Genomic DNA, 25,963 nt, shown 5'->3' with positions numbered 1-25,963 from the left:
ATCTTTGAACACCAGGAGTCACACACAACTCATCAACTCTCCACACTGTCACTTATATACTAGAGTATATACTGTTCGGGAAAGTACTCACTACCGTGCTTAGAAAGAAATGCTGCGTGAAGGGTTAGTGAGCTCATAGCGTTGTAGTAAGACTCAACATCAGGTGCCAAGAGCAAGCCTATATTTAGGAATTCAGGAATATTGCCTCCTGGCTCTTTCTAAGACATTTCTTTAAAGTACATGCTGATGAATGAAGCAGATTGATCAAAGTGCTATCCTTAAAACTCTTTGTAGTATGATTTTTGCAAACTGTTCTTGGGGGAACACTGAGAGCCAGATTTCTGTCATCTATACTTTATAATATCCATGGATTGATAATTCTTTGTTATTCTCCCTTTTAAGTACATTACAAGCAGCTACAGTGGGAGAAATATAAGCCTATTGCAATTTGGAGGAAGACCTTTAAAAGACTTTTTTTTCTTTTTAATGCAAAGGCATTAGGTACAGGATTAACAGTATAATTAGAGTAAATCAAAATGTTCTTGCATTGGCTTCATTTTTAGGAAATGTTAATTGCATGTTGCTTTATGCTCTGTCTATATGATGGACTTCCTTAATTAGATTATGAGTTTTTGGTTTGAAGGTCCAAACTCACGGTAATTAAAACACTGGGTAATTAAGCATATTTCCTAAAACATACACTCTGAATATATTTTGGTAGCTAAATCTCCATGTCTCACCTCTTTTAATGGATGTATAATTTTTACTTTTTTTTTTCTTTCTTGTGAAAGAATTGTGTGGAGGATTGTCATTGATGGGCTGATACTATAATAAGCCGTGGTCTTTAATTGGGATGATCATATTCCTGGTATATTGGCTGAGTTGTATCCATCAGAGAGAGAGGCTGGCAGTGGTCATTTAAAAATCCTGCCTCTGCCAGACTGAGCTTGGGCAGCAGGAGCCTCTACTTATGCCAAGAAATAAAGTGTCATTTAATTGTTGGCATATTTCTAATAAATTCCTGAGAACTTGTAGATGTTGTAGAGTAATACCCTAGACTTTTGGTTAAATAGCAATTTTTGTAAACAACAGCAAAGTCTTACTTGCTTGGAGAAAGAAGACAAAGAGAGAGGGAAAAAGAGAATAAACATGAAGCAAGTGACTATAAGGTTAAACACACACACACAAAAAAACCCCAGGAATACTTAGTTCCTAATAAAAAACAACAAAGGAAGGGAGTATATAAGATTGTGGCCACTTTTGAAATCAAATGAGGGGAGAAATTTTGGGCAATGCAGTCTATATAAGAGTATGTGATAGACGTGGATTTTATCTGGGAGGAAAAATGATTAATCAAGATGATCAATGGATTACAGAGAACGGGGCTTTCTCACAACTTATCAAAGCCTCAGAAGTGTTCTGTCCTCATACATTTGGCTTTCATATTCCTGAGGCCCAGAAGAAACAGAGGCAGCCACACTCTGCAAGCCCAAGCCTCCCAATACCCAAGGAATGGTGAACATGGATCTCTTTCCGCATCCCCAACGCAGCCTCCTTTCTAGAAGGGATGATGGTGCATCAGGATGTACCAATTCCTACTTTGCAACTTACTCTTCCTCAGGATAAGTTAGCTCACATCACACAGTGAGGTGAAATGGAGGTAATAATAAAAGCCCTATAGTAGGCAGAAATAAATAAATATTTTTAAGATAATAGATATAAATCCCTTTGGCCATGATAGATCTTCCTCAGGACTTGTTACTTCTTTTACTAACAAGTTCCTCTGCTCACTTTCTTTTTTAAAGATTTTTTTAAAAAATTTATTTGCTCATGAGAGACACACAGAGAGAGAAAGGCAGAGGGAGAAGCAGGCTTCATGCAGAGTACTTGATGTGGGACTCGATTCCCCAGACTCCAGGATCACACCCTGGGCCAAAGGCAGGCGTTACGCCGCTGAGCCATCCAGGGATCCCATCCTCTGTTCACTTTCAAGGTGATGTTAACATTTCTTCTTCCAAGCATTAGTTTCCTACTGGCTTTACCTACGCCTTGACTCCACCATGGTAATGATGGCCTTTCTAGAACATTAAGAGCCCTGGCCCCTCCACAGTCTTTTTTTTTTTTTTTTTGCAAGGACCATAAAACATGTCAACTACTTTTCCCCCTTTGTGACTGATGTGCTGTATGTTAATTGCTCTCTCTATATTTTAAACTCCAACTGACATAATTATAGTTTTATATAGTTGATGCTTATATAAATATTCTACACATATACCAGTCTTACGTTTTTTATTCCTTTCTGTAACTACAGCTTTCCAATCGGAATCATTTTCCTTCTACCAGGAACACTTTCTTTAGTGGCGAGCTCTCTCCACACTATCTGAAAATCTTTATTGTACCTTCATTCCTATTAAAGGATTTTTGCTGGATATGGATTTCTGAGTTTTAACAATTTGAGAATACAATCCATTATTTTCCAGCTCCTAGAATTTCTACTGAGAAATTTGTTTTTGGTTTACACAGCATTTACCTGTGATCTTTTATCTCTGTCTGCTTTTAAGAGTTCCATGTATTTGATACTACACAGTTTCAGTAAAGTGTGGATTTTTTAAATTGTTTGTAATTTCTTGTGATTCTCATCTTGTGATTCTCTCATCTATTAGTTGATGTCTTTCAACAATCCCGGAAAATTCTCAGCATTCACTCTTCAAATATTGCCCTTTTCTCCCTCTACCCTCTTAAGCTTTAATTCTATCTTTCCCCTTTATTCCTTTGATAATATTTATGAAAGAAGAATTTATATTCACTGCCTCCACTTGCTTTCCAAATATAATTATTTATTGCTCTATATCTTAAATTTACTCTATCATAACAAAACTGATTTCTTCATGCTTTTTGTTTATTCATGTTCACTAAATCCAAATGCCTTGCCGTGCTTCTCATTGTCTTCGGTTTCCCTGTAGAATTCAGCAATATTTGTCATCCTTTTCGTCCCTCTTAAAATTTCTTCTCTTCTTGACTTTAAGAAAAAATCAATTTCTTAACACATTCCTATCTTTTCAATATCCCCGTTGCTGTTCTTCACTTGAAATCTGCAAAATATGGGTGGTTCAAAAGAGTTTTTTTCTTAAACTCCTTCTTTTCTTTCTGTCATCTCTCCCCCAGAGATCCCACTGTCCCCACCCATCTCCAACCCCTACACATGGTCTAAAAACCTGCTGGTGGGCACTGACAGTAACATATGTTTATGCCCTTGTATATTCAGGCTTCTTGGAACAATGCTCCACTGGTTGTTAGATACAGTGATGATGATGATGATGATGATGATGATGATGATGATTTATCCCCAACTTCTAGCTCTCTAACAAGTTCCAGGCCTGTATTTTCAACTGGCTTTGGGACATCGTCATTTGATTTATTTCAAACATTTTAAAATCAACATGCTCTACAACGAAAATCATTATCCCCATGCCACACACACATACACACACACACACCCTGCACTCCTCTCCCCAAATTTTCTTACTAATATCCACATCTCTTAATAGTAGCACTTAATTTTTCTGTCTCTCAAGCATGAAATATCAGAAACAGTTTATATTTGATCATTTATTTTATCCTAAATTATGCTATTTTGAATTTTTCTTCTTTGTATATTTCTGACTCCTTTCCCTCTTCTTCCTATTACCATTGGCCTAACCGAGTCCAAGTACATCCTATCACTTGGCCTTACTTGCCCTCACTCTCCTCTGTCCAATATGGCAAGCCTCATTAACGGGAAAGCACCACTTTCAAAACACTGTTTCATATTCACAGCAGACACTATGGCTCAGAGCAACACATCTTAAATTGTCTGCATTGAAGGCTGGTTTTGTTTCTGTTTTTAATTTCCAATTTGTAAGAAGAAATAACTTTATAAAATACAACAAGGTGAATTATACAAGAATAAGAAAAGGACAAAGTACAGCACCACTTTTTAAGTTATAGGCTGTAACAGAAATAACTCTATTAAATTGTCCTACAGTTTTTACACTCCCATTCTCAGAGCTCAGCATGGATGGTAAGTTTGAAAACGAGCACCATCCACAGACAGCACGTAGAGTGTACCCCTCTGCAGTGCCCATGTCACCGATCTCCGCTACGCCAATAGAGCAGAGTCAATAGGCGAGTTCTAAAATATGCAGATGTCTATGCCCCTGAGAACTAATGAATAGAATCTCTGGGAGATTTGCCAGGGCATGGGCATTTCAAAAAAGCTATAAAATTGATTCTGATATTCAGCCAGGGCTGAGAACTATTGGCTTGTAGAGAAAAGTGCGCACTTTCAATTCTCTGTAATCTGGCTCCAATCTATCTTTGAAATCTTATCAAAATCGACTCTTTCGTATGTCCTGTGTTTGAGTTAGTCAGGACCTTTGGCTTTCCAGATACGATCTGTTCTTTCCCATCTCTGCTGTCAAGTCCCAGTCTGGAATGTCCTTCCTACCCCTTCCACTATCAACATCCAATTCATCCTTTGAGTGCCCGAATACTGAAAAATACATATGAAACCATTGCTAATTAATTACAAAAACTAATTTTGCCCTCATCTAAATGTCTTTACTACTTTGTTATTTATGATACTTATTTAGATTCTAGTTGTAGAGGGATTGTGGTATAAAAAGAGAGAGAAAATAAAAAGAACTTTTATTCGGGAAAGCAACTTTCGAGTCCAGACTTTACTTCTTCCTAACTGTGTGACCTGAGGTAAGCTCCATAATTTCTCCAAATATGCAAATTGTTAATAAAATTTGCAACCTTCATCACAAGTAAGTGTTATAAGTAAACAATATAATATATGTTAAAGCAGTACAATGTGTTATTATCTGCTCTATTACATTATAAGCATGTTTGAGGACAGGAATAAGTAATACAAATCTTTATATTTCCACACCTCTGATAGGATATTTGATACAGCAGGAATTCAGTACATATTTTCAACTAAATGAATAAAGCATAAGCAGATACCTTAAGTGGTAAAATTTCTTGTGTGAGTCCCAACAGGCCATCTTGCCCAAAACTATTTCCAGTAGCTCATTTGAAATTGATGCTTGAAATTCCTGTGTTAGGTATTTTCTCCTTTGGATTAGCACTGACTATATAAACAAAGACAATTTATTAAGTCATTTTCATATACACCTTTATATAAATTTAATCTTTTTTATCAGATTATTTTCTCCTCTGAGAAAAAGTGTCTAGAGTCCCACAAAAACACAGAGAAGTTGCTGGAAAGATGGGAAAGGGGTTTTGAGAATACCAAAAATTAATCTAATCAATTTCGCTTTTTTTTTTTCATGGAAGGACCTTGAGTGAATCAAATGATAATAGCTAATCTTTATTGATAACTTACTATGTTACAGATCGAAATGCTTAGCACTTTACATGGATTATCTTTTAATCCTTATAGTTTGGTTATAGTAAATCTATTAGCCTCATTTTGCTTTTGAGAAAATGCAAACTCAGAGAGTTGACTAAGATTAAGTAACATAACCATAGAGTTATTTAACTACTAAGCAATGGAGGAGTGATTTGAACCCCTACTTGACACTAGAGCCTAACCTCTTAGTCATTAAACTCAACTGCATTTTAGAACAGACTTCCAGTGAAACCCAAAAAATGGTTACTACCTTTCAGTAATTGCCCAGGAACTATCTGTGGCTAAGGATGGGTGTGAAAGTGTAAAAATCACACAGCCCCTAATTTCAAAGACTCTGCCTTCTTATGGAAGAAAAGTAAAAAAAAAAAAAAAAAAACACTTTAGGAAATCATATAGAATAGGATGGTAACATACAGGGAGACCCTACTGTAAAACCCAACTGGGAAAGATGAATGAGGGTATGTATCCTGAAGGTCACATAAAAAAGTAAGCAAAGAGTCTCTTCAGCATGATCAGATGATAGGCAGAAAAATGAAGTAACACTGAGAAAACGGTAGTATTCCATGCAGAAGGAGAATCTGCAAGCGCTTGGAAGTAAGAAAATCAATTGTTCAGGGAAATCATTTAGGGATTATACCTGGAGGATATAGTTAGAGACTCCAAGTAGTGAAAGACAAAACAGAACACATAAGTAGGGACCAGGGAAGGCTCCAAACCAAAAGTTATTTTATGGATTATTTATCTTGTAGTTTAGAAAAAACAAAGAAGAAAGGTACCAGTATTATCTGATCTCAATTAGGATTTCTGGACAAAGAAAATACATATTTCAGCTTGCATTTGAAGATAATATGAACCAAAACTTAACTTAGTCTTCTATATGCTTTAAGCTCTCCAGTTGCTTTCAACAAGACCCATGCTAGTACTCACCAAAATTAGATGCTGGAAGCCTAGAAAAGTTCTATGATTTGGCTTCCTGCATAACCATGAAACTTGCTCTAGTGATATAATTTCTAGACCAAAATCATTGCACTGAATATTAAAATCAAGAGGATTCTAGGAATATGATAGTTTGAATGCGTTCTGATTATAATTTCATTCTAATGCCAACCAACTGAGTAAAAATGTCTCCTGGGCCCAGCAGCTGTGGGTTCTACAGGTATGCAGGGTCTGGTATCTTTCCCAAAACCAATCCATGAGAACTATAGATGCAGAGGAAAAAAACAAGATACAAGATATCAAAATAAAAAAGAAAGTGAGAGAGAAAAGAAAGAAGAAAGTGGAAAGAAAGAAAAGAAAGAAAGGAAGAAAGAGAAAGAAAGAAAGAAAGAAAGAAAGAAAGAAAGAAAGAAAGAAAGAAAGAAAGAAAGAAAGAAGAAAGAGAAGAGAAAGGAAGGAAGGAAGAAAAAGAGAGAGGACAAAGAAAAAAAACATGGAATACATCAGAAGACTAAAGACTCTCACCACTGCTATTCAACATAGTACTGGAAGTCCTAGCCTCAGCAATCAGACAACAAAAAGACATTAAAGGCATTCAAATTGGCAAAGAAGAAGTCAAACTCTCCCTCTTCGCCGATGACATGATACTCTACATAGAAAACCCAAAAGCCTCCACCCCAAGATTGCTAGAACTCATACAGCAATGTGGCAGTGTGGCAGGATACAAAATCAAATTGATATGAGTTGGAAAAGTGAGTAGTAGAATCCTGGGCTAGGGGATTCTAGCTGAAAGTTTTAGCAAGAGAACAAAGGAATGAGTTGTAAAAGAAAAACTTCCTTTTTTTTTTCTCATGTAGTGGCAGAAGTTAGCAACAACCCACATTCCTACACATATATCCTGAAGTTATATCAAGGCAGATCAAAACTTCTGCTGAGATGGAGGATTTTTAAACCTTGTTAAGTTTACAATAACTGTGTCCCCAAGACATTCCCTCCTCTCACTTCCTGCTAACTACCCTCAGGCCTGGCAGACTAGATCCTAGGGAGACTACCATCTCCCTGTGGGGTTGCATCTCAAGCTTTAAAGCATAAACCTGATCTGAAGGACTGTCTAGTAAACAGTCACTGATGTTACTGATTCGATGGTATTAGGTTGTCTGATCTCACTCTTACTTAAGACTAGCACAGAATATGGCCTGGCCTTACACATTGCATGCATTTATAAGCTCAAATAAAAAAAAATAAAGAAATAGACACTCTACTCCATAAATGAGAATTATTAGAGTAGGTAAACCAAGAGTTTTTTAACTGATAATATAATTAAGACAATAAGCTATTATCAATATGAAACAAGAACAAGAAACCATAAAATAGAATTCAGGGGAAATATTAGGTAAGAAAACATAATAACTGTTATAAAGAACACAATACATGGGACAAATAACTTTGATGAGTATAGCAGAACAAATAAGTGAGCTTAAAGATCATATTAGAAACTCTTGAAGGTAAACTACAGGTAAGAATAAAGAGAAAATATAAAAGAAAAATTAAAGTTGTAGAGAATAAGTGAAATTTTGGATGAGTTCCCAAAGGAGAGAGAAATGACAAAAGAAAACATGTCAAGATATTTTTCAAATTTAAAGTTGAGGGCAGCCCGGGTGGCTCAGAGGTTTTGCGCCACCTTCAGCCCAGGGCCTGATCCTGGAGACCAGGGATGGAGTCTCACATCGGGCTCCCTGCATGGAGCCTGCTTCTCCCTCTGCCTGTGTCTGCCTCTCTCTCTCTCTCTCTCTCTGTCTCTCATGAGTAAATAAATGAAGTCTTTAAAAAATACATAACTTAAAAAAAATAAAGTTGAAAGATTTTAAATTGATAGGGCTGATAAGAAGCCAAACGGAGAATAAGGAAAAAGTCAAACCTAGATATTATGAAAATGAAGAATTCAAAAGCAAAAGAGAATGGAAAGAATTTCAGCAGAATAGATTACTGGTAGGGTGCCTGACTTGCTCAGTCAGTGGAACATATGACTTTTGATCTCAGGATTGTGAGCTCGAACCTACATAGGGTGTAGAGATTACTTAAAAAAATAAAATCTTTTAAAAAAAAAAAGGTTATCTGCAAAGAAACAAAAATAAGATTAGCAATAGACTTTTCAATAGCAAACAAAATAGTAAGACAACATAATATTATTTTTAAAGTATTCAAAAGGGACGCCTGGGTGTCTCAGTGGTTAAGCATCTGCCTTCGGCCCAGGGCGTGATCCTGGAGACCCGGGATCTAGTCCCCCATTGGGCTCCCTGCATGGAGCCTGCTTCTCCCTCTGCCTGTATCTCTGCCTCTCTCTCTCTCTCTCTCTCTGTGTCTCTCATGAATAAATTAATAAAATCTTTTAAAAATAATACAATAAAATACCTTTTGAAGAACAAAACTATGAGATGCTGAAAGAAATGGAAAGTAAGCAGGAAGAATTATCTTGGTTAAGATTATTTTTATGTTAGGTAGATAAAAGTAAATTAAAAAAGGAAGAGTATACTGACAATCTAAAACTGAAATTCTGGGATCCCTGGGTGGCGCAGCGGTTTGGCGCCTGCCTTTGGCCCAGGGCGCGATCCTGGAGACCCAAGATCGAATCCCATGTCGGGCTCCCGGTGCATGGAGCCTGCTTCTCCCTCTGCCTGTGTCTCTGCCTCTCTCTCTATCATAAAAAAAAAAAATAAATAATAATAATAAATAAATAAATAAATAAATAAATAAATAAAACTGAAATTCTAAGTAATAATAACAGAATAGTGAGAGGCAAGACAAAAAATATTAGAAATCATCCAGTTTTTATTGTGTTAGGAAGAAGATATCAATATTTATAATTTAGGAAATCAATAAAAAAGAGTATAAGTCTTAGGATAAAGATAACAGTCAAAATTATAAATACAGAATATATGACTTTTACCCAGGAAGGAGAAAATTTTATTCTATTGAAAAGAGAAAAGATGGGGGGAAGGTATAGAAGGGGAAGAATGAATGAAAACACAAGATGGCAGAAAGAAGTCTTAATTGAACGATAATTACAATTTACATTTAAATTGAAAATGTAGTTTAAGATAGCAGAAATAGGATCTAATTTTGTAATAACTACATCCATTAAAACACAGAGTAAACTTACTAATTAAAAGACCAAGAGTCCATAATTGGATGAAGAATTATGTTGTCTGGAAAAGACAAACAAAAACCAAAAATACTCACTGAAAAAAGACAGTTGGAAAATATACACCAGGCAAATTTGTATCAAAGAAAGCTGGGCATTTTCTTACAATTCAGAGAGAGCTGACAGGAGTCAACACTGCAATGGAACTACATCAAGAGAGTCAGACACCATAGAGACAAAAAGAATTTAGCAAAAACCAATGGAGGCACATGTGAGTCCAGATAAGGACCCAGGAGCATCAGCAGGGGCAGGACTATACTTGATGTGAGAGTCACTGGACTGGAGAAGGCAGCTGTAGGGTAGGAAGCAGGTGGATGTGATGCAGCAGCTCTGGAAAGTAAACCTTGAGATCCATGTGTGGAGTGATTATTATGAGAAGTATAGAGGCTCTGAGCTGATTTGCTACAGAATATCTAATATCTATTGTAACTGGAAAGTAAGAATTAAAAAATATGTGACTTTGGGAGAATCTGGGTTGTTCGGTTGGTTAAGCATGTGACTCTTGATTTCAGCTTGGGTTATGATCTCAGGGTCATAAGATCAAGCCCCATGTAAGGCTCTGTGCTGGGTTTGGAGTCTGCTTAAGAAAGACTCTCACCCGTTCCCTCTGCTGCTCCCCTGCCTCTCTTTTTCTCTCTCCCAAAATAATAATAATAATAATAATAATAATAAAATAATAATAATAATAATGTGACTATGCTTGTTGATCCTTGAACAACGTTAGTTTGAACTACAGGTTGACTTATATGGGTATTTTTTCCCCATTAGTACAGTATACTACTGTGAACATGTTTTCTCTTTCTTAAAGTTTCTTAACATTTTCTTTTCACTAGCTTACTGTTATTGTAAGAATACAGTATATAATACACAGAGCATACAAGACACGTGTTAATCGACTTTATTGATCAGTAAGGCTTCCAGTCAACAGTAGTCTATTAGTAGTTAAGTTTGGGGAGAGTCAAATTTATATGCAGGTTTTTTACTGCATGGGGGTGGGGACGAGGGAACAGCATCTCTAACTCCTGTGTTGTTCAAGGGCAGCTATCGTCCTAACTGAAAAAGAAAGGAGGGCTGTCTGGGTGGCTCAGGGGTTGAGTTCAGGGCGTGAACCTGGAGTCCCGGGATCGAGTCCCACATCAGGCTCCCTGCATGGAGCCTGCTTCTCCCTCTGCCTTGTCTCTGCCTCTCTCTGTCTCTCATGAATAAATAAATAAAATCTTAAAAAAAAAAAAAGAAACGGAAGAAAAAGAGATAAAAAATGAAGATAGTAAGTAAGCAAAAGAAGAAAGGGAGGAGGAAGAAGAAGTAAAGATAGGTTATAATCAAGAATAAAATATGGCACGAATAAAAGGCAAAAACTCAGTTTTTTTTTAAACTGGTAGAATTATGTGCTTTGCTTTGCCTATAAAACAGCATTATATCTGCTTTAGATGAAAACAGATTGCTTTGCATGTACTCCTAAATATTTGAATGTTTGCATTTTTCTTATTTTGTTTATAAATACATCTGAGGTTATAGGATTTCATTATAAGTAAAACAAAACAGATTTTTTTTTTTTAAATTAGATAACCAAAGGTGCCAGTACTTGGTTTCTTTCCCTGGGGTCAGCCGTGGGACAGAAATGCAGACTTTTAGTTCGTATAACCTTTCTCCTGCCTGTTCTAAAAGTTCCAAAGTAGCTGTTTTGTGTGACTGGACATTGCTGTCACCAGAAATGACACCAGCCTCATTTTGTAATGCATCTATAACTGACATCCCAGAGGAGAGAAAATTCATAAAATTTGTATTTTCTGGGATAGAACAGAGGAAAACAGATGCAAAGATTGACTCTAGCAGTGTTCCTCCAAGAAGGTAATTTATAGAGCATATATCATCCTTCCTCATTATAAGAAATTTCCCCTTGAATATTGAAGACTGAAGCTCATTCTAAAATGAATCTTGAAAGGTTAGTACAGGAAGTCTACCCACGAAGAGATAGCAATATCATTCTGTATCATTTTTGTTATTATGCTAATATTAATTTTTCACAAGCCTTTCATTTGGTGTGTGGAGAAAATCTATCCCATGTTGTCTTTTTGCATCCAACATCAAGGTAAAAAATAAAAGACCCTACCTTGATCTGTCTGTTTTTCATCATTGCCTCTATTAATTGAATTTTTCTCTTTTAAGAGTCCATGGATGTTTTCAAGCTAGCAAATTTGGAATCATTACATTTATTACTGGGAATTGTTAATACTTATTTTTCTATTTAATATTGCATAAGAGAATTATGTTGTTCTTTCAAAGTAAAAACCTGAAAGTAAATTTAATTTATAATGGTTTTTAATTTTTTCAGGGAAGATGTTTCAAAGGCTATCTCATGCATGGAGGAAGATATTAAATGTGATATTTAATAAAGACAAATGGACACAGGGAAGGAAGTTTGTCAGTAATGCTTTGTTGGGCTCTGCCCTTTTTAAAATGAGTTAATGACTTTTGCTTCATGACCCATTTCTAATGGTGGCTTGGTCTTTTCAAAGAGGACGCCACTGTCATAGTTCAGAGGTATTAGGCAGTCAGATCGTTGGGGTAAATTAAAAGCAAGTGGATAAGAATTAATGTTATACACCTCTAGAATAAAAGCCCACAAACTAGTTAAATAAAGTATTTTCAGACAATGGCTTGTAAAGATATTCTTGGTAAGAAAATGTTTTGATCATCAAATTCTGTTTTAGCATATTTATAACTAGACTAAGCATTTTGAAGTGCACAGCTTTTCTAATTTACTACTATCTTCCTGTGTATTATATGTTTTAATACAGATGGTGTTTCATTTATATAAAAGCGTGCTTTTTCTTTCTTCACTCTGAAGGCAACCATTTTGCTTTATCTGATTTGGCTTCACTTGAGTTTTGATTGTAAGAGTACGAAAAGCTCTAGGGTGATTTCTCATTTGTGATTATAGAGTATTCCTATGTAATCTAGGCTGAAAGTCAAGTTCAGTTAATAAAGTTATTTATTTAGAGTTACCTTTAGGATCTGTACAGAACAAAACAAAAACAAACAAACAAAAAACAGATGTAAGAATCAAAATTCTGTTATCTATTCCTATCACTGAACTGGATTTGAGTTATTTAATATCTTTAATCAAGAGCTTTCTCTTCAGAAAAAAAAATGTCATTTTTTAAAAGATTATTTATTTATTTATTCATGAGAGACACAGACAGAAAGAGAGAGGAAGAGACACAGACAGAGGGAGAAGCAGGCTTCCAGCAAGGAGCCTGATGTGTGACTTGAACCCAGACCACGGAATCACACCCTGAGCCCAAGGCAGATGCTCAACAGCTGAGCCATCCAGGCATCCCCATAAAAAATAAATAAATAAATAAATAAATAAATAAATAAATAAATAAATTTAACTCCACATCAATTATAAGATAATAAATTCAATTAAGGATATTCATTTAGTGTTTTCTTTAATATACTGCTACATTGTGGGTTGTTACAGAGAGGTACAGAATTTTCAAGTAAGTAAAATAGACAAGATCAGCACATGTGAGCAAACCATGGTAATAATTGAGCAAAAATTATTGCTCATCATAGAGCTTCTATAGCAGGAGTATTTTGCATAGGTGCATGTTAGTCAGAGATAGCTTTATACAGGAAGTGTTTTGGGGTGCTGGAAATATTATTTACTTTTTATATCTTATATTCTTTTTCTTTTAAGATTTTACTTATTTTTTTTAGAGAGAGAGAGAGAGAGAGAGAATATGTGTGCACAAGCAGGGGTAAGCAGAGAGAGAGAGAGAGAATCTCAAGCAGACTCCCTGCTGAGTGTGGAGCCCAAAGTGGGGCTCAATCCCACAATATTAAGATCATGACCTGAGCCTAAATCAAGATTTGGATGCTTGGGCATGTGGGTGGCTTAGTTGGTTAAGCATCTGCCTTCAGCTCAGGTCATGATCCCAGGGAGATTGAGTACCTCATCGGGTTCCCTGCTCAGTGGGGAGTTTGCTCCTCCCTCTTTCTCTGCCCCTCCCCTGGTGTGTGCTCTCTCCTCTCTTGCTCACTTTCTCACTCAAATAAATAAATAACTGGTGGCTCCGTTGGTTAAGCATCCATTTTTTCCCTAAAGATTTTATTTATTTTACCTCTAATCTGCCACTTGATCTTAGCATGTACCTCTTCTAAGTGGATCTACTATTTCTTTTCCTGGCTATCCACCATGTTTCTAAGGTATCTAACTCTGTATCAAGACAGAGTGAGTTAGAATCCTGACCCTGTTACTTATTTTCTATGACCAGGTGCATAATTTACATAGTTAATTTTGAAGACAACATATAGAAGACACTAGCAGAAGGAAGGAACTGGATATAGAAAGAGCAATTTTGAGATCATTATAAAAGCCTGGGTGAGAAATTAAATGTACTGGAATTAAGTCATAAAGGTGAAAGAGGAGATGAACCCAATAAGCATTTATGGAAGACTCCCCAAATTTGAACAACTAGATGTGAAGGGGCAATATTTGTTTACTCACAACTATAGTTGGTCCAACATAGCTGTGGGAGCTCCATAGTCATCAGGAACCTCAACTTTTGTTGCTTTACCTCTTCAGACATAGTGTCCATGCTGCAATAGGAAGGAGCCGCTCCGTCTCTTCCATTGCATATGTGTTCCTGCCAACAGGAAAGAAAAAAGGAAAGAAAGAGCATATTTCTTTTTTCAGAACACAGGTTTTGGCAGTTGTAAACATTACTGCTATTGATTTCAAGGGAAAAAAAAAACAGATACAGTCTTTATGCTGAGTAGACATATGCCTATAGGAAAGTCAGGGTTTATTAATGAGGAAAAAGGAGAGAACAGATATTGAAAACAACTCCTAGTTGTTTTACTCCCAGGCTAGGTTGTCTCCATCCCCAGCCACCCAAAAGTAGAATAATGAAATGAAACATGGATGTTTTCCTCTGTTTTGTCAGCCCAATAGATAGAAGATAAATTGAAGATGCGGATACGGATATGGATACTGATGCATACACATTTACACAGATACACAAGCGTGTGTGTGCAGAGGTGTGTGCGTTTGATACAACAATGTCTGTGCAAACCATTCTACAACCTACCTACATGTTGGCTTATCACATTGATATGCAATGTTGTAAAGGGAACTAAACATTTTGGTTGAGTTATAAGTACTCCATGAGCAAGACAAATTTTCAAACCAAATGGTGTTTTAAATCCTCATTAAGTTTTCATGTTATTAATGGAATATTAATCAAGCATCAGAAAGGATGAATATCTACTATTTACATTGATGTGGATGGAACTGGAGGGTATTATGCTGAGTGAAATAAGTTAATCAGAAAAAGACAATTATCATATGGTTTCACCATATGTGGAATATAAGAAATAGTGCAAGAGACGATAAGGGAAGGAGGGGAAACTGAATGGGGAAAAATTAGAGGGGAAGGCAAAACATGAGAGACTGTTAACTCTGGGAAATAAACTGGGTCTCTGGAGGGGAGAGGGGTGAAGGGATGGGATAACTGGGTGATGGGCATTAAGGAGGGCATGTGATGTGATGAGCACTGGGCATTATACTATACATTGGCAAGTTGAATTTAAATAAAAAAAATTAAACGTTATTAAAAAAAGACTTCACATTATTTCTTATAAGTTAGAGTAGAAATGGAGCTATTTGGGAGAGAACAGAGCTGCTGGATCATTACTATACACTTGAAGAGCTCATAAAACATATAATTAGAAGTAATATTTCAATCATAAATTATTACTTAAGAAATTATGTTTCCTGATATATCTTAAAAATTGTTTAGTATATGGCTTTTCATCATTTCACAGTTTCCATGCTGCTCTATTATTTGAAAATGCAACCATTTAATTTTCAAATCCATAATTAGTATACCAAACATTCCATCAATAGTATAATAATCTGACAATTTTCTCTTTGCAAAAATCAATTTCACACATATCAAAACAGAGGAATAAACCAGGACCTCTTCTCTGCTATATCCTATTGTATATCCTACTGTTATGGTTCTACAATTTTATGGGTTATTTTTTTGGGTTTTTGGTTTTGTTTTGTTTTTTAAACACAGTTATTGCTTTGGGCCATTTCCTGTGTGAAGAATCATGAAGTATGAAAAAGAAAACATTGAGTGGATCTCACACATCAGAACCCAGCACATTTGGGGAAGTAGCTGAGGTGTATAAGCCTTAGATATTTTAAGGCAGATATCTTTGGAAAAAATAGCCAAACTTTAAATCATAGGTGGCAGAGATAATAACCAGACAGATCTCTTACAACATTTTTTTCAGAAAGATAAGAATGTTAATGAGGTCAGGGCGCAGCTCAGTGATGGCATAATAAGTCATGCAAATATTGCACTGAAGAAAACATGAAGTTTAAGGAAGGAAATAAGATTTTAAGCTTTGGGTTTGAAAGGTCTTCACTATTATTCAAACTAAGGTTACTCATTTTGAACTAAATAACAGAACCAATAGCATTTGATTTAAACTATATTCCATTAGTACTGATATTAAATTACTACATTTCAATCTTCTGAAATTGCATATAAACATACATTCTGGGTTGCTTTGGTATAAAAGGTCCCAGAATATTTATGATACGTTTTGGGGAGGAAAGGAGAAGACATGTTTTAGCTCAGAGCATCTACGTTCTAACAGCTCTGAAGCAGAACCACTTTGTCAACATAGACATGCTTCTTCATTGCCATCAAGATGGTCTTAGGTTTTTACATCTGTTGTTTTTATGCGTAAGAACAGAAAGTCACAGTATTTGGAATTCACTACCTAGTCAGTGAGACTCTGCCAGCATTTTACATTTGTCATTTCCAAAGGCTATTTGGGGAGCCCTTTTAGGATATGTCCAATTTTCATCTGATGATTTTGATCAGTAATGTATGCTTCAAGTATCCAGCGCTCTTACTATTTACCAGAACACATTTTGTGTTCAGACTATGAGTTCATGTATATAAAAGCATCTCATAGACTATGTGCTATCTGAAAATGATACTATCCAAAATATTACTATTATTTTGGAGTAGATCCTATAGGATGCCAGCCTTGTTGAATAATGGGGCAGAAGCTGGACACAGGTAAAAGTGTAACGCTAGACACTCAATCCAAACTTCCCTTTCTTCAAATTTAAAAGGTGGTAGAATTAATGATCTTCAAGATTCTTTTCATCTTTAATACTCAGATGTCAGTATAGGTAAATCCAGTGGCAATTCAAGCAGCACTGAGGTGGAATGCTTAAAAAATATATAGCCAATTCAACTATGAAAGTAAATGAAGTACTGGCATGTGCTACAGCATGGGGCACCTCAAATGCGTCATGCTAAGTGAAAGGTAGCAGACGCAAAACACTACAAGGCTGTACAATTCCATTTATGTGCAATGTTCTGAATAGGGAAATCTATAGAGACATAAAGTGGAGGAGGGTTTGCCCAGAGTCATGGCTAAAGAACGTAGAAGATTTCTTTTTGAGGTAATGAGACTATTCTAAAACTGATTGTGGTGACAGATGCACAACTTAGTGTGTCCACTAAAAGCCAGCCATGGAATTGGGAATTTAAATGGGTGAATTGTGCAACAGGTTAATTATATCTCAAGAAAACTGTTTAAAAAGCCATGTAGCTTTAGTGGTACCAAGAATACACATTGGAAGTATCTCGATAGTTCTCTTACCGTGATGCTAGTCTGGTTAAAAATTATCTGATTGTCCTCACCAAAGAAAATGATTAGTGTAGGAAATACAAGATAGGGATAAATTGATCTCAGGTGCTTTCTTACTGACTCCTATCAACCTTTTGCAGGGCTTTTATCTGCTATTAGCATTATTGTTTTCACTCACTCTCATATGACAATGAAGTCTTTATTGTCTCGGCCTCTTACTTTCCAACCCATAGTACTATCTGTAGTCACTCCCACCTATCACAACCATGGAACTGGATTTTTTCTGAGCAATAAACACCGATCTGCAGAAAGGCTGATTCACAGCTGACCATGGTAGCACATGTATTTCCACAGCGTATGCATCGCTGAATTTTGCTCTTATAGTTCTGTGATTGGAGTAGATATTGTCCTCAATTTACAGAGAAGATACCAGGGACCAACGAAGTTAAATGTTTTGTGTAAGGTCGACAGCTATTAAGTTGCAAATCCTGGATCAGAATTTAATCCTACCTGATATCAAAAGCCAAGTTCTTTACTTCACATTGTGCTGATTCTTTTACCAAAATGAAATACAGCTACTCTTTTGGAATGCTCTGTACTTTTAAAATAGCGTTGTTATATAAAACCTCATAGTGATAGGAATAATCCAGGAAGCTTGGAGAGAAACTGAAACTTGAAAAATCTACCTAACAAAGATCTAGAAAAAAAAACCTACCTAAGTGAAGGATTTTCAGTTTTACAGAAAGAGTCCATACAGAGTGTCTTTACAAGAAGTGTTCTCATAGACATTCAGAGTACAATTCAATTTACAGAAATTAGAGGCAGTTGCTATGTTGAAATATTAGTCAGAGAACCTAATTTTAAGTCCTAATTCTTCCACTAACTTCTTGAGTATTGTGAAGCATCTGCTTCAATTTCCTCAATAATAAAACATGAGTTGTGACATTATCTTTTATTCATTCATCTATACACTTACTCATTCATTCATTAATTCATCAGCGACATGCCCAAGTTTTCTTCTAAGTGATATGAATTCCAGAGTGAGGAAGAGAACAAAACCCTTCTGTGAGGGTCAACTACTAATTTGCTCTCAGCTCTGTTTCCAATTTTCTCATATTCTGCATGGTAGGGCTAAACACTTCCTCAGGCTCTCTTGCTGTCTGACTTCTGGGTAAGTTCAGCATATAGGAGGTACTGGCAGAGTAGAGAGTAGGAGGTGTGGATAAACCAAAGTATTTCTCTCACAGTTATTCTTCTTTGATGAGCCCTGTTCCTTCCAGGAAACCCCACTCTGATTCTGCTTCTAGAAATACTACTTCTTTCCACTATCTCTACAGCCATAGGAGTCATAACAGCTTCCCACTATTGTTAATACCTCAGCTCCTCATGATATTATTTTCTGAAGAAGAAATATAGTCTGTAGTTCCAAGGAACTCTGTAAACACCAAGCAAGATAAACACGAAGGAAAATACATCCATGTGTATTTTAACCAAACTATGGAAAACCGACTATAACGAGAAATTCTTGAAACAGAGATCAAAGAAAAACAAAGATAAGAAATGTTGCTAAATTTTGGTCAGAAACAATGAAAGCTAGAAAACAATACATTTTTAAAGTACTGAAAAACAACAAGAGCAAAAGACCCTCTCAATCTAGAATTCTATATCAAAAATATTCTTCAAAACTGAAGGTAAAAAAAAAATAAACTGAAGGTGAACTAAAGACATTTTCAAAAAAGAACTGAGAGAACCAGCGACCAGTTGACCAGCCCTGTAAGAAATGTTACAGGAAGTTCTTCAGGCTAAAGGAAAATCATACTGGATGAAAAATTAATTCTGTACAGGTGAATGAAGAATGACAGAAATATAAAATACTCTTTTGTTTTTAAAATGTCTTTATAAAGTGGATTTAAAAATAACGATAGTAACAACATATTTGGGGCTTTCTAAAATACAAAGAAAAGTATGAAAACATAGCCCAAGTGATGAAGTTAGAGGGCTGGAATGGTCAAATTCCATGAGATTCTTATGTTCTATGCAAAGTGTTAGAATTTTATTTAAAGTTATGCTGTGAGAAGATAAAAATGCATATTGTAAATCTTACAGCAACCACTAAAAATAGAGAAAAAAAACAGGATTATAGCTAATAAACAATAACAAAAATTTAAAACCTTTATGATTCTACAAGTAGTATCTCAACAACAAATCCATTGTTTGCTAAAATACATCTGCTTAGGTTTCATTCAATAACTTGCTTAATTCTTGCTTCTTCTATAACTTGAATATTTCTATTTGGAAAGAAAAACTATAAGAAATATATAGGTAAAAATTGGAGAAACTTCAATACCCTTCAGGTAGTTTACCTCCACCTCCTGAAGGAATGCTGGTCACTTGACCATTTCAGCTGTATTCATGGAGGTGCTTCTTCAATGACATGAGAACCTTGGGATTCTCATAGCTACTGTGTGATACTATGTTGTCAGCACTAGCCCTATTAGCTTTTCTAAGGTCTTTGGTGTTTCCATGACGCTGTTGGTATAATATTCAAGTGTTCTTCGTTGGATAGGCTTCATTTTATTCAAGTAGAGGTGTTATTAATTTCAAGTTTCAGTGTTAAGCATACAGCACACAATAGAATTTTGTCTTCTATCTGGCACATTTTCACAGGGTTGGAGAGCTTCTATGTTTTTAGGAACTTAAGATCAGAAAGATGAGATGTGTGTTCTCAAATAGCGGAAACAAGTAAAAATATCAATATTACAAATTATTTGGCTGATATTACAAAAGAAAAAGTTTTGTAGAATGTCTATGGAATTCTGTTGCTCTTACAAAGTTGAGGAATGCATAGCTATACATTGAGATTCCTTTTTGAAATATAGTAGTGATTCTATTATTCTTAGTATTTTTTGTTTTGAAATTTCACTAAGACTTTAACAAATACAGACTACACTTTTAGATGCAACACCTTAAAACTTTGATGTCTTTGATGCTATTTATCATGTTTTGAAGAAGTTTGTGAATAGGAGAGTATTAACCTTGGCAACACAAAGACTTTCAAAATGAATTCTAGGCCAATCATCTACCAAGACAACATTCATTCATAGTAGAACAAGCACTTATTAAAAGTCTCATTTGTGCTAAGTGCTGTAAGGGGCACCTTCATGCACTATAGGCTCATATCTACATATGTTTATTAGAATTTGTATGGAAGTATATTTGAGAAAGAATATTCAAGGTAAAAAAAGATGGAGTATGATTGGAATGAGAGGGAGAGACTTGAGACAGTGTTAGAGAGAGAGATAACAAGTGCAAAGTAATTGCCAAAGTAATTGAACAATACTTTTACTTTTTTTACACTTTCTGACCTGGGGCTTAGCTAATTAAACCAAAGGAATATGGATTGAGTCATTGTAACAAATTTAGTATAACCTTTTGATATTTCCTTTGAGGGTTAAATGTACATTGACATCTTAACAATTGCTGAGTGTGCTTGCCAATTTTGGCTCACAAAATTTGGTTAGAGAGAGACAGATGAAAAGAAAGGAAAGGACATTGAAGGAGGCAGGAACAAAAGAGAGAAACATAATTTGTTCTTTCCCACCCATCAAATTAAGGACAAGTTTACATTAAGTTTTCTTAAGAGAAAAATTAATCACTATATCATCTTAAAGCTCTTTATAATTTTCAGATGGTTGTGGTTGATATTTCCACTATGAAATAAAAACTGTACATCCATTTACACACATGGAGATGTGCTGAAGACGTTGAACAGAGACATGGATTTTATTCCAAATATATTTTCAGAGAGGAGATAATTCTTTTTCTTTAAATTTTATTTATTTATTCATGAGAGACACACAGAGAAAGGCAGAGACACAGGCAGAGGGATAAGCAAGCTTCATGCAGGGAGCCCGATGTGGAACTCAATCCCGGACCCTGGGATCACACCCTGAGCTGAAGGTAGAAGCTCAACCACTGACTGAGTCAGCCAGGCCCCCCCTAGAGGAGATAATTCAATGAGCAGAATAAATATAAATATATCATTTGCAAAGTCATAACAACAAAAAATATATTGTTTCAGAGAATATGGAAATTGGAGACTTTCTTATATTTTTATTGATGCAAAACAGAGAATTAATTCTTTTCTATTCTGCATTTGATCAATTCATTCAATCACATTTGTACTGTATCTTGAGATTAAGCATGACTCATGCTCATTTTTTTTAAAGCAAAAGTCCAGCAGATACTCTTTTTTTTTTTTTCTTAAGATTTTATTTAATATGGGGGAGAGAGAGAGAGAGCAAGCAAGCATGGGGTGGAAGGAAGGGCAGAGGGAGGGGAAGAAGCAGACTCCCCACTGAGCAGGGAGCTTGATGCAGGGCTCCATCCCAGGATTCTGATATCATGACTTGAGCCAAAGGCAGACACTTAACTCACTGAGCCACCCAGGTACCCCTCCCTTCCATGTCATCTTACATGTGCTAACAGCATGAATTTTTCTAAAGAGGCCCTAGAAATAGGAAAGACCACTATTTTGAGATCAGCTACCTCATACTAGTTGCATGTTGTCACACATACACAAAATGCTATGTGACAAGCACTCAAACTCAATGGGTTTAAACATTTTTTTTTCTTACTAGTTTGCAGGATTGGTGGATCCAGATGAGACCAGGAAGGAAGGTTCTAGTTTAGCTCACATATATGCAAACGGGCCCAAGGTTGGCCAGCTTGGTTGGGTTGGAATACCTGAGTGGGGATCTTTTCTATGAGTCTGTTAATCCTCCTCTTGGGACCCAAGGACTGGCTGAAGTGGAAACACAAAAGAGCAAGGAGAAACATGCAGGCACAGTGTCAGTTCCATCTCATTCTAGCAGCTAGAGCTGATTCTATTGTTGAATTGAATCATCTACTGTGTAAGGAATTGCAAAGTCACAGTGCAGGGAAGGTGGAAATGCAGAAGGGTGAATAATTGAAGTAATTAGTGAAATCTATCTTGGCTATGCTACAAATGGAAAGACCTGGAAGACGCATTTGAGAGTGTGTCAACCCTGAATAGTCCATTGATATCAAGAGGATCTACTTCTCAAAACTCTGTAACTGGATCCTCACATTTAAGGCCTTCACAGGGCATGTCTTTGCTTTTTGTCTATTATTTTCAAGTTGCCTTTGGAAATAGTGCCATGCCCTGTGAGCGGAATGACCACTAAACTGTATGGGATTGTAATATATATGGTATTATTTGTACATTGCATTTTGCTACTGTATACTGACCCATGCTTCTTGTATGCTGGTGTTTGTGCTAGTTTCATGACTATATTTTATTGCCTTTCTATTAATTCTGTTATAAATGGAAAATATGAAAATAATTATATCTAAAGAAAAGTTTATTTTATGGTTATCCTTACCTTTCCCTCTAATTCTTCTAGGAAACAATATCAAGACAAGAAGTCAAGATGTTGAGATTAGAAAGCAATAAAGAAATGTTTTTCCTTAAGAGGTTGGTGAAATGTAAGGACAAAGTTGGGCAAAGGAAGGGAGGTTCCCCCAAGAATTACATTTTCATTTATATTTTAGTTCCTTTCCCATATTTATCTTGTAACACATAAGGTTTCAAAGTTCTTTGTGTTGTTCAGATCTGTTACTTTTATGTGTTCCCAGAATAAATAGCAGTTGTTAAAAATAGTCTAACTGAAAAACCATCAGTTTATGCTGGCTCTCTTATTCACAAACTCTCTGCTTTAATTATGCCAATAAAATATTTTAAGATAAATCATCTTATGAAATATATTCTCTTTTTTACTGTATACCTTATTTTCTTCATTTTTTCAGCAAATGAAATCTAAAACTGCAGAAAAAAACAATACTATGATGCTGACTACTACTTTCTGGACTTTTAAATTAAAACTTCTCTACTGTAATAGTTTTCAATAGATTAAAATATTATCTTCTATGGTAGCTAAACAGTTTTATATTTAATTAGCTTTCAAGCAGCCAAGGATGAGTGTTAAGATTGTTTTACTTTTTTCCTTTTTTCTTCAATTATAAAAATGAGGCAGTATCACGATCAATTCATTTAGCAACATTCTTTCAGTTGGACCTTTTTCTTTTCTTTTTCATCATACATCTTAAAATTACTGAGTAACACACAGAAGTGAAACATGAATTAAAATGTTTCATAAAAAATGTCAGGAAGATGTTAGCATTAAATGTATAGTTACACTCTTATAATTCACTCAAACAGAATTCTTTTCTGCTTAAAGCTGCAGGAGGTAATCTCTAAATAATCACTAACATTTGAGCTATCTTTTACATTTTGTAAAGCACTTTTAGCTCTACTTAGCTGTAGTTCAAAGAAAAGAATTGTTTAAAGTTGCCTAACAAATAAGATGCAGAGTCCCCGGCTCTATCTATCTATCTATCTATCTATCTATCTATCTATCTATCTATTTATCTATCTATCTATCATCTATCTATCTATTTATTTTTGGTAAAGATTTTATTTATTTATTTAACAGAGAAAGAGAGCACAAGTAGGCAGAGGGGCAGGCAGAGGGAGAGGAGAAGCAGGCTCCCCGCTGAGCAGGATGCCAGAGGTGGGGCTAGATCCTAGGACCCCAGGATCATGACCTGAGTTGAAGGCAGATGCTTAACCCACTGAGCCATCCAATTGCCCCCATATTTTCTCGTTTTTAAATTTCATGTCTCTGAAGGCAGTCTGCAATCTCCATAACCTTGCGATATCTCTCTACTCCTTATCCTTCTTTTCTCAAATTTATATAAACTCAGCTTTTACACATACATTGGCAAGACTTTCCTCAATTGTTATTTGGATGATATGTTTGTTCTTCATAACTAAACTGAGAATAGTATTCCAAGTAGAGATCTCTTGTGCTATTTCTTTCATTTCTCCCTTCTGTGCCCACACACTCTTACCCTCTCCGGGCTTATTATATGCTCGATAACATTTGGTGACTGGGTATAAAGAGATGTTTAGTCATTAATGTAATTTATAACATTTCATAGTTGAAACTAATTTGAAGTTTCTTTGATTTAAGTACATGTGTGCATGTCCCTAAACCAAGGATTCCTTAGTAATAAATGACATGGAGTGTCTGGAATATATAGAAAGAAAATGATTAAAGCAGGGCTTGAAGAATTTTGTTGATCCGAACTATCTTTCCCGAGATTTAGATTAATTTTCTCACTTTCCATTCAGTAAAGTTCCTAAATCTCCTTCTTAAAAAATAAATTTATGCTTTTTTTCTGCTCAAATGTTGAAAGGCTTCCAACAGGTCCTGAAAGCACTGTATTTCATCTCCTAGCGTTTCAATGAACTTTTTTTTCCCCTTAATAGCTCAGTGAAACTGGAGAATAATTACTTTTTCAGTTAATGTTAAACTGATGGCATTTTTAAACAAAAAGCTGGCAGCAAATATTATGTCAAGCTATAGTGCATTGAAGAGTGGTTTGGCCACTTTGCAACTCACCTCTGAGACATCAGACTTCCTTTGTCCTGCCAAGTGAAGCATTAAGGAATAACACAATGGAGATGAAGGGGGGATGCTGGCTTTTTCTTTCCTCTAGGTGAAGTGTTCTGTATCTCTATACACTGCTGCCTGAGACTGACTTTCTAATCTTTTTCTAACCAGGCAATCCTTTTGCAAAAACCCTAAAGATCCATTTTTTAACAACCTAAAAAATAGCTTGATTTTTTAAAAAATTAACATTAATAAAGCCACTAAAGTGCTTAACTTTTCTCTCATTTGTTTAAAACTTGGGGATCAATTCACAGTCTTTTCACACTTTTGAAATGCCTTAAAGAGACAAGAAAGCAACTTTTTCCAGCAGTAGATGAAGCAGCCATGCACACCGTACTGGTGGCAACAAGAATGACCCACAGAGCCAACCTATTCAAATAATCATAACAGATAATTCTATCAATCAACGCACATCTGAAAATACATTTTTTTTTTCCTGTGAGCTAAGCTCAGTATCGAATGCTGGGGGAACATCCAGTAAGGATGAAGCAGTTGGAATTAAGACATTACACAAATAACAAGATCTAATACATGGTAGAAAACATCATGCTTAATAGTAAATGTGCAGATGAAATACCTTGTGTGTGGAAAAGAAGAGGTGATTTCTTCTTTGAAGGGGCTAAGAGGTGGTGGGACAGGAGCGGGGGCAGAGCCAGAAGACCTGGGTCAGGATGGCCTATGAAGTGACCAGAGCTGCGGATTTCTACCAGAGACAGACATACAGGAGACAAGCAATTCAAAGTGAGGGAGGGTGATCTTAAGCCATAAGTGCACGGTCAGGATTCAAGATTGGGGGAGGGGAGGTCTCTGAGTTGGGAGTTCAGAGCTGAGCACATCAGACTCAGGACTGAGAGAGGATTAGAACGAGAATGATTTTGGAACAAGTAAAGGTTGATGCCAAAGAGAAAAACCACCAATGCTGAGTGAGTTTTATTGGACACCAGATTTGAGGAGCTTGGCTTGGGCTGGCTCCTTTATGGGGCAGGAGAATCCCATGGTGGAGATGCTATGTGATTAGAGAAAGGTTATACCTAATTTTTTTTCTGGTTGTCTTATGTGCCTGTATGTATATGTGTTGAAGAAGGACTGGATCATTTGTGCTACAGATTATGTGATTACCACCATATTTGTGGGTGGAATATAGCTTTCTGTGATCTAGGAAACAGTTAACAAGTAAAT

General features: G+C 35.9%; 1 long non-coding RNA gene across 4 annotated transcripts in view; it reads right to left on the bottom strand.

The window, feature by feature from the left end:
* Positions 1 to 2,693: 2,693 nt before the first annotated feature.
* Positions 2,694 to 25,963, bottom strand: part of LOC140604693 (uncharacterized) — a 27,848-nt gene continuing 4,578 nt past the window's right edge. The window contains exons 1-4 of one of the 4 annotated variants that reach the window (XR_012007506.1): positions 21,993 to 22,341; positions 14,071 to 14,209; positions 5,008 to 5,135; positions 2,694 to 3,092 (exon numbers count right to left, since the gene is read on the bottom strand). This is a non-coding gene — a long non-coding RNA (uncharacterized lncRNA). Of the gene's footprint in view, positions 3,093 to 5,007; positions 5,136 to 14,070; positions 14,210 to 21,992; positions 22,342 to 24,733; positions 25,143 to 25,361; positions 25,490 to 25,963 lie in introns of those variants that run through there. The other 3 variants (XR_012007505.1, XR_012007504.1, XR_012007503.1) reach the window with 3 other exon arrangements.

This window comes from Canis lupus, chromosome 15 (assembly GCF_048164855.1).
Source record: "Canis lupus baileyi chromosome 15, mCanLup2.hap1, whole genome shotgun sequence".
Classification (NCBI taxonomy): domain Eukaryota; kingdom Metazoa; phylum Chordata; class Mammalia; order Carnivora; family Canidae; genus Canis; species Canis lupus.
Note: the sequence above shows the minus strand (reverse complement) of the source record. Positions and strands in the feature narration are given on the sequence as shown.